The sequence below is a fragment of the Epinephelus fuscoguttatus genome, linkage group LG13 (assembly GCF_011397635.1).
Source record: "Epinephelus fuscoguttatus linkage group LG13, E.fuscoguttatus.final_Chr_v1".
Lineage (NCBI taxonomy): Eukaryota > Metazoa > Chordata > Actinopteri > Perciformes > Serranidae > Epinephelus > Epinephelus fuscoguttatus.
This window is the reverse complement of record NC_064764.1, coordinates 5210400-5224270: the sequence shown is the minus strand read 5'-3', so window position 1 is coordinate 5224270 and position 13871 is coordinate 5210400. Positions and strand designations below refer to the sequence as shown.

Sequence of the window (13871 nt, the reverse complement as noted above, 5' to 3'; positions counted from 1 at the left end):
TTCCCTTTCACTGCGCTGGGTGTTCTGCTGCTCAATCTCTTGATAATAATCGAATGGTATCGAATCGAATGGTATATATATATATATATATATATATATATATATATGTATACACATGTATGTATGTATACACATATACAGTATATATATATATATATATATATATATATGTGTGTGTGTGTGTGTGTGTGTGTGTGTGTTCCAAGAGCACTACTTAGGAACGGTCCAGCTCCAAAAATAAAAATCAATTTGTTGCAGCAGGATTCTAAAAATAAATTATTGTGTGGAAAACCTTAATAACCAAATAGCACCATGTTCCATCTCCAAAATTAAATCTTCCAGGCTATGTTAGCTTTTTGCTAACGGTTGCAGGGGAGTTTCCATTTGAAAAACACAGATGCACCCACCCTTTAATTTGAAATACGATTTACTAAGTCTTACGTTCTTCACAAAACTGCTAAAAAGAAATAGGCTTTGGTCATAAACAAAATTGATATTAAGCCATTTTCCATCTTCAGCCATTTCTCTCCCCCTCATTTGAACTAAATACACTTAATTTTGAAAAACTTCTCATAAATGTTTCACCTTTCTTCGTAGAATACCAAACCATCTACCAAGCCAAGACAGTGAAATCATATATTTTTTTTCAACTGAGTGAAGTGGATTACAATGTTTACACTGTGTATGTATTTATTCTATCAGTGTAACTTCTGTCAGGTCAGGCCCTAAACACACAGACAGGTTTCTCAGTTTGATGTAATGAGCTCACAGTGTTCTTCTGTTCCAATTGTAAATGTGAGTGGCCCTCAGCGCTGAGGTTTTAGCCGCACACACTGTGTCAATACCTCCTCACGTCTGTGTGAATGGCTCGATGACTTGGGAACGTGCCACTTGTTTGACTTGGTGGGACCTACAAGATCATCCTCTGCTGTGAACAAACAGTCCCTGTCTGGGAGGGAGAAGTCATTCCACACTCCGCTAGTTCCCAGTCATCGCTTTACCACCTGCTTTCAGGCACTAGCGAGAAAATGTCTGTGTGCTTTGACAGAATGCTGAGATGACATTATGGTAAGACCGAGCAACAAGGATGTAATCACAGGGGGTGACTTCATGTTTCACAGGTGCAAGGAAAAGGACTCCTTTCCATGTTTGGAAAAGTTAAAGATATTTTAGTGTGCATCTGAATGCTTTGGGGCATCCAAATGAAGCACTTCAGTTTGCACCTCACACCTGTTGGCAGCTATGGAAAGTCAGTTGATTAAAACTTTACACGAACGTACCAAAGTTATCATTTTTTAGTCTGAAGTCTTATAAAACTAAAGTGTTTATGAGTTGACTTATGCCCAAAGGACACAAACAACACCCTGAAACAGCAATCTGGAAATTAATTTTCACTCAAGTCAGGAAACAAATGTGATTTTTGGCTGTAAGAAAGACCATAAAAAAAGCATCAACACATCAAAGCACATTAAAAACACATTCTTATTGGAGTGTATGAGAACATGGTAACGCAAATATATAATTATGCATGCTGAGAATGATACCGTCATTAAAAAGAAAAGGTAATTGTTCAGTGATCTGGTTTCCGTTTGTTGAAAGTGTGAAGTGCTGTTTTTGGTTTCATGTGGATATCCAACATGTCATCCTTTATTGTGATGTGTGTGTATTAGCAGCCATGTCTGTGACCCTTCGGAGGTGCCAGTCGCCTGTCACCGAGCCAATGTAAGCCGATTAGAGGTGGGTGACTAACAGGTTTAGGCTGCATCTGTTTCTTTTTTTCTCTGGTGCCAAAACGTCCTTGAGTCTTGTCTTGGAGAACTCCGTCACTCTGACATCACCTTTGTGATAGAATTTAATGTGTTCTTTCATGGGCTTTTATCTTATTCAGAGTTGGCTAGAAAACAGGCTCTCTTTGGTTGTGAACCCTGTTGGCAAAGATAAGACGTGCCCATGAACACACCAGTGCTCACAGCAACAGAGTTTGCCTTTCAAGCAGCTTGCCCCTTAAAAATAACTGAGAATCCTCCCCTTAACATTACCGCCTGATGAACATCTGGCACCGCATTAATAGCTGTTTCCATGCTTTCACAGTATGCCAACTATTTGCTTCCCAATTGCCTCTGAACCTTGAGCCAATATTTTGATGAGGAGAGGTTTGGGGTTCAAGCACCTGTACAGGTCATTTACCTAAAAATTAAAATAAATTAAAAATTGATCACCAGGCACAATTTAGTGCAGTAAGTTCTAAAAACTAAGTAAAACTTCTAGGTTTGAGTTAATTTCAAAAGTGGCCCCAACTTCACCTTGATCCCACCCCCCCACACCCCCACCCACCTTTTTTTCCTTAATTCTGTGGAGCTGTTACATTACCCCCCTCCCACTAGCTGGTGTCTCCCTACAGGCCAAACCCGCGTTGCCCCTGATGACAGGGAAGCCCAGCTCTGACAGGCTGGTACAGGTGTCAGGAACCAAGCTGACAGATGGCAGGGGCCAAAGGCGAACAAACAACAAGGGTGCACTTCTTTTCTCATCTTCTGGTTGGCTGGGCAGCCCGTTGTGGCACGAACAGGATAAGCACCCCCCACACCCTCTCATTTCCCCACCCTTTAGTGCCATGTGACCACATACTGGGGACTTTAGATAGCAGGGCAGGATTACTCCGACTTACAACACACAATCACCAAACTCCAAAGATCAGTCTTTACTTTTCAAATAAATGTTACAGAAATGAATCCTCCATTTTATGTTATATGTCTGATATATGACCTGTCACCGACATGACAACTTTTTTAATGTTTTAAATGAAGGTCCTTAATAAGCATTCTTTAACAGGAAATAATGACCACAAGTCTTTAAAAGATGTTGATTAACATTTTCATGTGTTAATAAAACTAAATAAGTGTTAATAATAGCATCATAAACATGCTTATTGTTGGCATTTATTAGCAGTTAAATGTGCCCTTATTAACAGTTAAATATGCTTTTTGCAACTCTGAAGCAAGAACAATGCCTTGTTAGGGCTAATTAACCCATTATTATGCCCTTAAAAGTTTTTTTTTGTTTTTTTTTTGACCAAGAAAAAAGAAAAGAAAAGAGAGTGACAGAAAAAAAGTATGACATGCAGTGAAGGGGGACCAGGCAGGAATTAACCTCATGCAGCTGCGATCTGGAGTTATACATAGTGCACATGCACTTTTTACTATGCTTTTTGTAGCTACCCTATCTGGAATGAGCACTACATGTGGTCAAGGTTGATAGAATGTGAGTAGAAGATTACATATAAATACAGTATTCTAGCTCTTAAGAGTTTCTGTCTTTCTTTCTTACTTACTTCTTGAACTTTTCATAACTTTTACCCATAGACTGTAAAAATATTTAACTGTGACGTCACCCAATGATTCATGGACTTCCAGTTTAAAGCCTCAAGTTCACCATTTTGGCCGTTGCCATCTTGGTATTTTGAAGTCAGAAGTGACGAAGGGCTGGTGCTGTGGAGAAATGAGGGGTGGATCTGATTGAGAAGCCGAGGACACTATCCGCAAACAGCCTATCACTCAAAGTGGCCCCCCAATTACGTTTATTTCTGCTGTAAAGTTGGGCATTTTAACATGGGGTCTACAGGGACGCCTCAAGTGGGCGAACTGCAGTTTTTGGCACTTCCGCATTGGCTTCATTTTTTAGCCCCGGAGGTTGCCGCTTGGTATATGGCAGTCACTTGTGCATCACTGCTAAAATATTGTTGTTAGCAAAACAATCTTCAAAGTAATATTCTAAAATAATTGACCTGGGTTCAAAACCAGCTTGGGCCCTTTGCTGCATGTCAGACCTTCCTCTTTAAAAATCTAAAAAAAAAACAAAACAAGCAACCCTGTTAATAAGTGCATAATGAGGGATTTATTAGCATTAACTAGGCATTGCACTCACTTTACATTTGGTAGCAGCAAGAAGCATAGTTAACTTTAACTTAAGAGTTAACTAAAGAGAATAGTGAACTGTGAACAATGAATTTCTTATATGTGCTTATTAATGTTTTAGAATCTAACAATAAATGTGTTATATGATCCTATTATCAACAATTATATAGTAGAATTATTATTAATATAGGATTTAGTGGCATCTAGAGTGAAGTTGCAGTACTGAAACTGCATGTAGGAGAATCACAGTGGGGTGGTGGGCTACTGTAGAACAACATGGCGGACTTCATGGAAGAGGACCTGCTCCAATGTATACACAAACAGCTCATTCTAAGATAATGAAAACACAATGACTCTAAGTTTCAGGTATAATAAACATTTCTACCAATAGATAACCCTTAATCCTACACACTAGACCTTTACAACATAATATTGTACCACTACTACTACTAACAATAATAAAAACAATAATAGTGATGATGATAATATTCTTATAAGGACTTATATGGCTCTTATTATCTATTAATTATCACTAATTAAAGGCGCCTAAATATAAAGTGTTGCCAAAACTTCTACATCTGGTGTTTTGATGATCTGTCATATGGAAGTGATGTTAAACAGACCTAAAATGTACAAATTATAAAAATGAGGAAAAAGCCACCCCAAGATCAGCTTTGCTGTCTGATTACTGAATGATTTCTGGGAAGTGCAGAGCAAGAACACCATCACAATGTCTGTGTAGAAGCCAAATACCAAAACAAGAACCTTACAGATAACTGCTTTAAATGATTTATTAAGTTCATTTCAATGCAAAGCTGCCTTTTAAAAGGCTAGACTAACCATATCCGAAACCTTAACCCTAAGTTTTACAGTGAGGCTGCTTTGTTCTTGTTCCTTCCTGCCACACAGCCACAAAACTGGATGTTTTTCCATTGAGAAATGTCTTTGCCTTTGGTGAAGTATCTCACAAACATTCAAAGTGAGGTTTGGTGAAGAATTTGTGTCTGTGCATTTGTTTTTTTCCCGTGTGCAAGACTTGACAAGGTTGAACTGTTATGGAAGTGAACACAGATGCCAAGAAATATGTCTTGTGTTTAACAAATTCATCAAATTCTTAAAAGCTGTGTTCAAACTCAACCCACTCACACTGAGGAGAATATGTTCTGTGTTATATTTATTGATTCATAACAAAAAAAAAGGTAGGAAAAAAAGTTTTAACAGGGTTATTGCACAGGACGGCAAATATTAACAGAGTATAGCAGAAGTCGTACATCTTGATTTTCCTTCACCAGCCCTCACTCTGATGGGCCATCCAGACATGCCACTTAACCACACGAGGCACAGGAAAAAGACTGAGGTAATGGGGAAAGTCACTGTTATGTTTTCTTTTGCCAAGGTCAAGTCTTAAAATTGTAAGAGGCTCAGATAATTCAACTTAACTCCAGTGCAGAATCGCTTGTTTTTTTTCTGCTGATATCTTTTAACAAGAAAGTCAGAATATTCACTTGACTATTGAGTTTACAGCTCAGGTCAATAATTATCTTGCCCAGATTTGCAGAATTTCTCCAATTTAAAAACAATAGTCTCTGGCTCATCTTTTGTACTCCCTGAACTCCTCTTCCTCTTTCAGTTAATTTACCTTAGGCCCCCCTCAACCTCAGAACTTGCAGGACTTTTGTTATGAGACCTGGTGTGTGTTTTTCTTAGCGCCTCGGTCAGTTTCAAGTGTTCCTCTCCTCCACTACCGTTCAACAGCTCCCCTTTCACCAACACTGAAAGGAATGCAAACACACATCAAAAGAGGCCCTCTCATTTTGAAGATTTCCAGGCTTTGCTCTTCTTACTTTCTTCCTTCCTATCTTTCAGTCAATGTGATCCGTATGCTGGTAGGCCCTCTTTCCTGGCAGCAGCAGCACACACACACACACACACACACACACACACACACACACACACACACACATTTATATGGATGCACACCGTGAGTTCGCACATACACAATGACAGACTCACCAACTGCTGTCCTACACTCTGCTCACTTGGCAAAGACAAGATAGATAGACAGGTGAGGTCTCCTGTTCCTGCGCCACCTGCAGACCTCTCTGCTCAGGTTTCTGATGGTGACACTCATGCAGGTTAACATAACAAACACTCAAAGCCAAAATATGGTTTTGTTTTGCATATTTCTGTGCCTCCATCATAGACATAATGTTGTGTTATTTTTGAGAACTTATTGAGAATTTCTCGTGCTTCCTATAGTATCTTGACTAGGTTTTTCACCAATCAGTTTCAGGACTGCCAAAGATTATTTTGCTTTGTTATGAGACAGTAACTTCGTCATTGACAGCGGCAGAAAGAAGACCTAGAATAGAGCCCAAACTGTAACTACAGAAACTGCACTCCCAGGAGAAATATTGTGGAAAAACGAAAAAGCTATTTCAGAGTGTTGCAGACAGAAGGGTCTACAGTATGAGTTTGAAGGATATGTCCAGGATGTCAAACTTACTCAGCAGCAAAAACAGGTTAAAAAGATAAAGACAGAAGCTATTTCTAAAGCCTACAGATGACAGAGTAAAAGTGAACTGCCACATCACTGGCGATCAAAACAGAAAACAGTGAAAATAAAGGTAAACCTTGCTGATTTTCAGCCGGCTATGTGTCAGTACAGTTTGTGCAGATGAACAATGTTTCACTTCCTCCCGTTCCACCAGTGCCCAGATCTCCACTGGCAGATGGGCATGTAGCTTTGGGGGAAGCTAAACATTGTTGGCGGCTGTGGCTCAGAGGTAGAGCGGGTCGTCCACCAATCGAAAGATCAGCGGTTCGATCCCGGGCTCCTCCAGACTGCATGTCGAAGTTTCCTTGAGCAAGATACTGAACCCCAAATTGCTCCTGATGGCTGTTCCATCGGTGTGTGAGTGTGTTAAAACCAAGTAGCAGGTGGCATCTTGTATGGTAGCCTCGGCCACCAATGTGTGAATGGGTGAACATGACTCGTAGTGTAAAAAGCGCTTTGAGTGGTCACTAGATGACTAGAAAGGCGCCATACAAATGCAGGTCCATTTACCATTTACCATTAATCTGCACACACTGTGATGATGCACAGCTGGTTGAATATAAGGTTCCCTGTTTCCCTTCACTGGATGCTGTAGAGAATGGCAGGTCTTTATTTACAGTTATAATCATTTAATAGCAAAAGTAGCAAATGTAAACATTTAGCAGGCTATACCCAGGGCTTTCCTGCATAGAGAATTTCACCGGTGACACAGATGGAAGTCTGCACCACATTTATCGTTCACAGAACGGGGTTGCACGCCTACATTTTTAAAACAAAACGGAACAGGCAAGAGTGAGAGACTCTCGATGGGATATTTAAAAAAAAGTGCGTTTGTGCATTTAGTCCTTTGCAGGCAAGCTTTTTTCCCCTGATTAGAATATATGCAGTTCACATAATCCAAAATTAATATATATTTTTAAAAGCTCGAAGATCTACTCATTGCTCAGTCATCCAACACAGACAATAAAAACTAATGGAGTAGTCAAAGTTGTCACATTGAAATTTAAGGTGTGCTGATGGATTCATGTCATCAACTCATGCATTGAGTAACATTACAAGTAAATGTTACACCTTAAAAGTTGCCCAACAGAGGGGGGACCAAAAATGGGGACATTTAGGAATGGTTCCATTGGTTCCATCCACAACTTTTCACAGAGGAAACACAAATAATGCCTACAGAACTAAACTGAACCATACTGGACTGCTTGGTGGAAACGGGGCTACAATGGAAAACACTATTGCACTCGCAGATTTTTAGTAATACCGGTAGCACGTGGTGGATTTCAATTATTTGTAACCAAATAACCAAAACTGCCAAAGAGGGAGAAAAGAGCCATCGGTTTAGAACCACAGCAAAGCGGGGGCCAGCTGCCAGCGGCAATATACACCTGAGGTGTAGCATATCCATGGTTTGCAGAGATGTACAATGCTTACACTTTTATGGCAATCGGGTTGTTAGTACCTATAGAGGCAGATATTTCCTTAATGAGTTGGTAGAGACCAAAAACCAGAGCTAAAGTGAGAGAGAATTATTTTTTGTCAGGTGGCAAATAATTTCTTATGTTGCTCCATGTCTGCTGCAGGTGAGACAACTATTTGCTAGCAAGTTCGCCATATCAACTTTACAAGGTGATGATTTGCCAGTTCTAGGGTTGCAACAATGTACTGGTTTCAGGGTATATAGTGATATGAAAATAGATGGTTATTGTATCATGTATATTTGCTTGGCTGCAATATTTGAAAAAAAAAAAAAAAAGCAACTGGACGTAGCATCTCACCTTTATTTTAGTTATTTTCAAAAGGGAGACTTTTTAAACAGACTTCCATTAAAACAGATGTTTTAAAGTGTTTATTTTAGTAATAAAAAATTTGTTTCAGCAAAAAAAATCCTTCTATTTTTATAACTTTAAGGGTCAAGAATGCTTGCTTTGAATTCCCAACTGGCACACCATAAATAAAAGGCTGCAATAGTCTTTATCATCAAGTATCAATAGAATACTCAAAGAAGGACAGGAGGGATGATTCCAGTGACTAATAACGCTCTTTACAACAGACTTGATAACTCCAAACCTGTCCTTTAAGCTGTTACATACCAGAACCATCCACTGCTGTCACTCTTAACCCTTCCTCCAGTTGCACGCTAAGTGGGCAAAAGGCTAAAAACAATGATACACCCAGGAGGAATGCTGGAACCGTCACATTTAATTTACAGGTGGACAGGTGTAGGAGCAAGGGGTGATGGTGGTGAGAAAGTCCACACAGGCTTCTTGTTTCATTGGATTTCAGCTGTACCTTCACTACATCTGGATCAAGAGAGCTCCTTGCATAATTCATACATAATACAGCTGTTTTTCCCCTCACAGCCCTAACCACCTTGGCCGGACTTTCTCTGGTACTCTGCAACAGTTTCATGAGAAACCTTTAATTTAACTTCTCTCCATAAGACCTTACCAAAGACTTCCCTCCTTTAGACATCACAGCTCATTTTTAGTCTTGGCTGCTACCTAACAGTCAAATGGTAGGCCACTCATTGGTGGGACTGCAGCAAGCAATCCCAGTTTTATTCTCAGGTTCTCTTTCTTGTTCTCATTCTAACCTCATTTTCTGACACCTAAGTACTTGAACACCATCAGACACCATCAACACCAGACACCAGATGCTAGGACTTTCAAAATAAAAATCTCAGTGATTTTTTCTTAACTCGAACTCAAACAAGCACACACATACTTTCACAAAACATACACATTATGCCTCCGTATGCACCCTTATGTATTCTACTGATACTGAATAATAATAAGAATATAGGATAGCCTACTGCACAGAATGAATAGTATAACAAAGTAAATATAATAATATAAATATATCAGTTGCTTTCACTATATATCTTATACTTTGTCCCCTTAATCCCTTTGCTATTATTCCAGTGCAATACACCTTCAGGTGCTCCTTCACTGAGCCCAAATGCAGTTTAGCTCCCAGTCATATTTCTCAAGCAATGCTGTTCAGCCCCAAGCTATACATGAAGCAATGCAATCCAGCTTCCAGCTTTTCACGCAGCCAGCGAACTCATTGCGGTTTCTTCAGAAAATGCATTCCCCAGTTTTTCTAAAACTCTCACTTTTGGTTTCCCACATTTGAAACTGTAACCCTGCCAACTTCAATCTTTTAAATGTGTAGACCTTTTTCTGCATTTTTTGGGCCAGCATAAAGAGGAGAAATATCAACACGCCCCTTGGGTCATGGCGAGGTGAAAGGAAAGTCTGCTCTTATCACTTTGAAATCAATGTAACACAAAGCTGGTTACAAACCAAGATCCTATATCAGACTACATTATCCCCTAAGCCTTTTTTTCTGTGCTTCCTTACAGCTTATGGAGTGGGATAAAATTGGTCTGCAGATTGTATTCACGTTGACAAGATTTATTTAATGTTGCAGCACCCATACATCGTTTTAACATTTTAAGGCTAGTATAAACGATTAGAGTAGAGAATTAGAGAATGAGTTAGCAGACACAATTACAATTGCCAGATGGGCAGAAACACGCCTCAAAAGCAATGCTAATATTGCCACATATCTGCTGAATGTGTAACTGGGCAGTTGTATGCTAAAAAGTTCAAAGGTGATGACATGTCAATATTGTATTTACAGCTTGTTCCCGCTGCCCCAGAGGGACCAAAAAAAATCAGTTATTCCAAGTTTAAAGACCCTCAGAGAAAAATATGAAACTCTTAAGGGCCAGACACACCAAATAGACTTCAAAGAACTGGCAGCAATAAAAGCAGACCTCGTCTTGCGTTGCCTGTGTCTCGGCCAAAAAGTTCATATGTTCTGCCCTTGCGTGAGGGGAAATAACTCTCCACACCAGCAGGTGGTGGTAGACTGAATTCATCATTCAAAAAGCAACACTGAACTGCCAATCAGAGTGATTTCATCCACTGATGGGCTCCACTGTCATTGATTCATCATGCTGAAATGAAAAAAAAAAAAAGCCGACTGGGGTCGATGAGGGGCAATGGTGCCTTTAGGACACTATTATGTTATTGTTTAAAAAAGATCTTGATACACACAAGCGTTTTAGGACAGTTTCAGAAATAATCTCTGCCCATACTGACCACACCTGAAAACGCATATCACATTACCATTTATATACACTGGGCATGCACTCTCCAGTGTGGGAAGGAGATTGTCCACTCTGCAGTTGGTTGCTTAGTTACAGAAAATACTACGAAGATGATGAAAAGTAAGACCAGAGATGTCTTTGTTTAGACTGATGATGAGGTAGAACTGATACTGAAAGTAACAGTAGGGCAGTGGAAAATAAATTGGGAATCACTGCAAAGCAAATACAGTGCAGATTAGAACAGAAGCGGAAGCATTATCTATCGGCAGAGAAAGCTGTGGGAATAACACAAGGAGGATGAAATCACTAAATGTATGTAGAACTTATCATAATGTTTTGGCCTGACATGTTGCTGCCTGGGCGGCACGGTGGTGTGGTGGTTAGCACTCTCGCCTCACAGCAAGAGGGTTGCCGGTTCAATCCCGGGTGTGGGAGTCCTTCTGTGCGGAGTTTGCATGTTCTCCCCGTGTCAGCGTGGGTTCTCTCCGGGTACTCCGGCTTCCTCCCACAGTCCAAAGACATGCAGATTGGGGACTAGGTTAATTGATAACTCTAAATTGTCCATAGGTGTGAATGTGAGCGTGAATGGTTGTCTGTCTCTATGTGTCAGCCCTGTGATAGTCTGGCGACCTGTCCAGGGTGTACCCTGCCTCTCGCCCGATGTCAGCTGGGATAGGCTCCAGCCCCCCCACGACCCTCAAGAGGATGAAGCGGTTAGAAGATGAATGAATGAATGAATGTTGCTGCCTGTCAAGACTAAAACACAACCTGAAGTTCTGAAAAGCAAAACGGGGGACACATTAGTGTGGTTGTTGCCTTCAGAACAGAGACCCCTTCTTCTGAAGAAAGCTGTAGACACAAACAATATTTGAGACTCTTTCAAGACCCAATAAGAATAATGTCACTATATGTAGTATAGATACATATTGCCTTTTCAAGATTTTTTTTTTACTTCTTTGTACTTTGTAAAAAAGTTTAAAATCTAAAACATCCAGCAAATTTTGCGTGATACCACAGTAAAGCAATTCATACCACACTGAGAATGTTTATGGTGATGGACGGCAAGTTTCAAAGACCTCTGGGAGCAGACAAGTTTAGACTAGGACGGAGTGCATTCTCTATGAGTGAATCACTCTTTGGAGAAACGTCTCCATGTGAGGATTTAAAGCTCAGGTCTTAAAGGTCATGAGGTAGATTGTGAGAGGTCTGACAGCAACACATTAGCCATTAGTCTGATTCAGAGGTTGAAACAACATCAGTACAGGCTGTCACACATGTATACATTCAGGTCAGTCAAGCAAGAAGAAGAGTATTGCCACAATATGCTTTCTCAAACAAGGGTGCAGGTTTTCTAGCCCAGCCGTTTAAGTGCTTCACATGGCTTGGTCAATAAGGGAAATTAGAAAGTAAGGGAAATTCAACCTGTGATCAAATTCCAATTCAAAATTATTTATCATATTGACCTGGAGCAAGATTGTTCAAATATGCCAATCCTGTTTGTAATCACACAATCATGTAAATTAGGGATTTTAAAAAAAAAGAGATTTCCTCAGCCTCATTCCACATTTTTTTTTAAATCTCCTATCTGTTCCAAACCTTTACAATCTGCCAACTGCACATGGGGACTCAATCCCTTACCAAAACCCAATCATCCAGTGGATTGCGGAAGATACAGAGTAATGAGCAGCTAACAACTGATGCAATATAAAAGGCATCTAAAACAGCAGAGAAAAGCCCTGTGGATGAGTTCTTACCCCACCCCTGAACCTGACCTTTCCTGCTAGTAAAGGCAATATCCTGTGGTTGATCTCTTTGTCTCCCTCGACCAACAGAAAACAGATGTGGAGCTCATGGCCTACACATAGTCCTGGGCAGGAAGGAATCTACGTGCAATTTGGGGTTTTTTGTCCTCAGAGAATCAAAAAACTCCAGTGAGGGAACAGATACTAAAATAACTGTAGAATAAACTTAACCCTAATTAACAGATGTACAGACAGGTAGGTATGGTTACAGAAGGATGTAACCTCCGCCAGTACATTCTCCTATAGTAAAAATGTGTAGCCTATACACTGAATAAAAAAATGTTTTAACATTTAATCACCTGAAACGTGTCAACGTGTCTACAGCCTGGTGCTTTTTCCTCTAAATTTTGCCAAACCTCAAGAGCAATGGCTATACAGAATTTAATAGTGCATGGACAGATTTGTTTGCTTTCACTGTTGCAAATTTAAAGTACCAAATAATCATAAATAGCCCACTGTAATGTAGCCACCTTGTCGTAAAACATAATTAACAAACAATCATTTAGACCTATCAGTTAAGTTGATAGCCAAATTTAGAGGTAAGTTTGTTTTAAACATGGTGTCCTACGTGTCCTAGTAAAAAGCCTTGAATTTAACTGTGTTAAAGTGTTTAAAAACATGCTAATCTGTGTGCATTATCTACGCCACCATTTACGCAAGTCACTATGAGAAACCACAGACACATTCGGGTTATTAAACCAGACCAAAAAAACAAAAAACGGCAGCTCTGTGTTTAGTGGGAGTGATTTCTTCTTTCTGACAACAATGTCTACATTTTATGCCAAAGTCTGTCATCAGTTTGCCAAAATAATGTTGAAAATCGACAACCTTTGCTGTTGTCACCAACAGAAGGCAGCACCACAAGGTGGCGCAAAAGTAGTCATTGGATTTGTGTATTAGTCAAAGTGAAATATTGGCCAGATGATAACAAGAGGGGAAACATCAGAGATCACCAGAGTTATCACAATTTCTTCTGCGGGGATCATCATTGTGTGTGCCACATTTTAAAGCAATCCATCCAAAGGTTGTAGAGACAATTCACTAAAAAAACAAAGATGTCACCTCATGGTGGAATTAGAGAAAAAAAATCCAGGGATCACCTAAATCAGTATGGCTTTATCTTCTGGGAACTATGAATGTCTTGGCAAAATTAGGGCAATCCATCTAATAGTTGTTGAGATATTTTAGGCAACCAACTGAAACTGCCATCCCTTGAATACCGCTGCTAATGTGGCTAAAAATGCTAAATGTGAGCATCTCAGACGTCTGTTATTGTGAAATGAAAAACTCTATTTCAATATGTCAGCTTGGGTGCTAGAAAACTGTGAATCACATTTTACTGCATTTTCAAATATTCTATATTATGAACTTTTTCTTGAAAAATAAACTGGCAGTAACTAACTGATATCAAAAAAATCTTGAGTTTAAAACTGTGATGTTTTAATTGCTGACACCTCACAGCTGAATGAACACTTAAC

At 39.7% G+C, this 13871-nt stretch overlaps 1 protein-coding gene across 1 annotated transcript in view; it reads right to left on the bottom strand.

The window, feature by feature from the left end:
• gli2a (GLI family zinc finger 2a) overlaps window positions 1-13871 on the bottom strand; it is a 110741-nt gene that overhangs the window by 85808 nt on the left and 11062 nt on the right. The gene's annotated exons all lie outside the window — the stretch shown is intronic.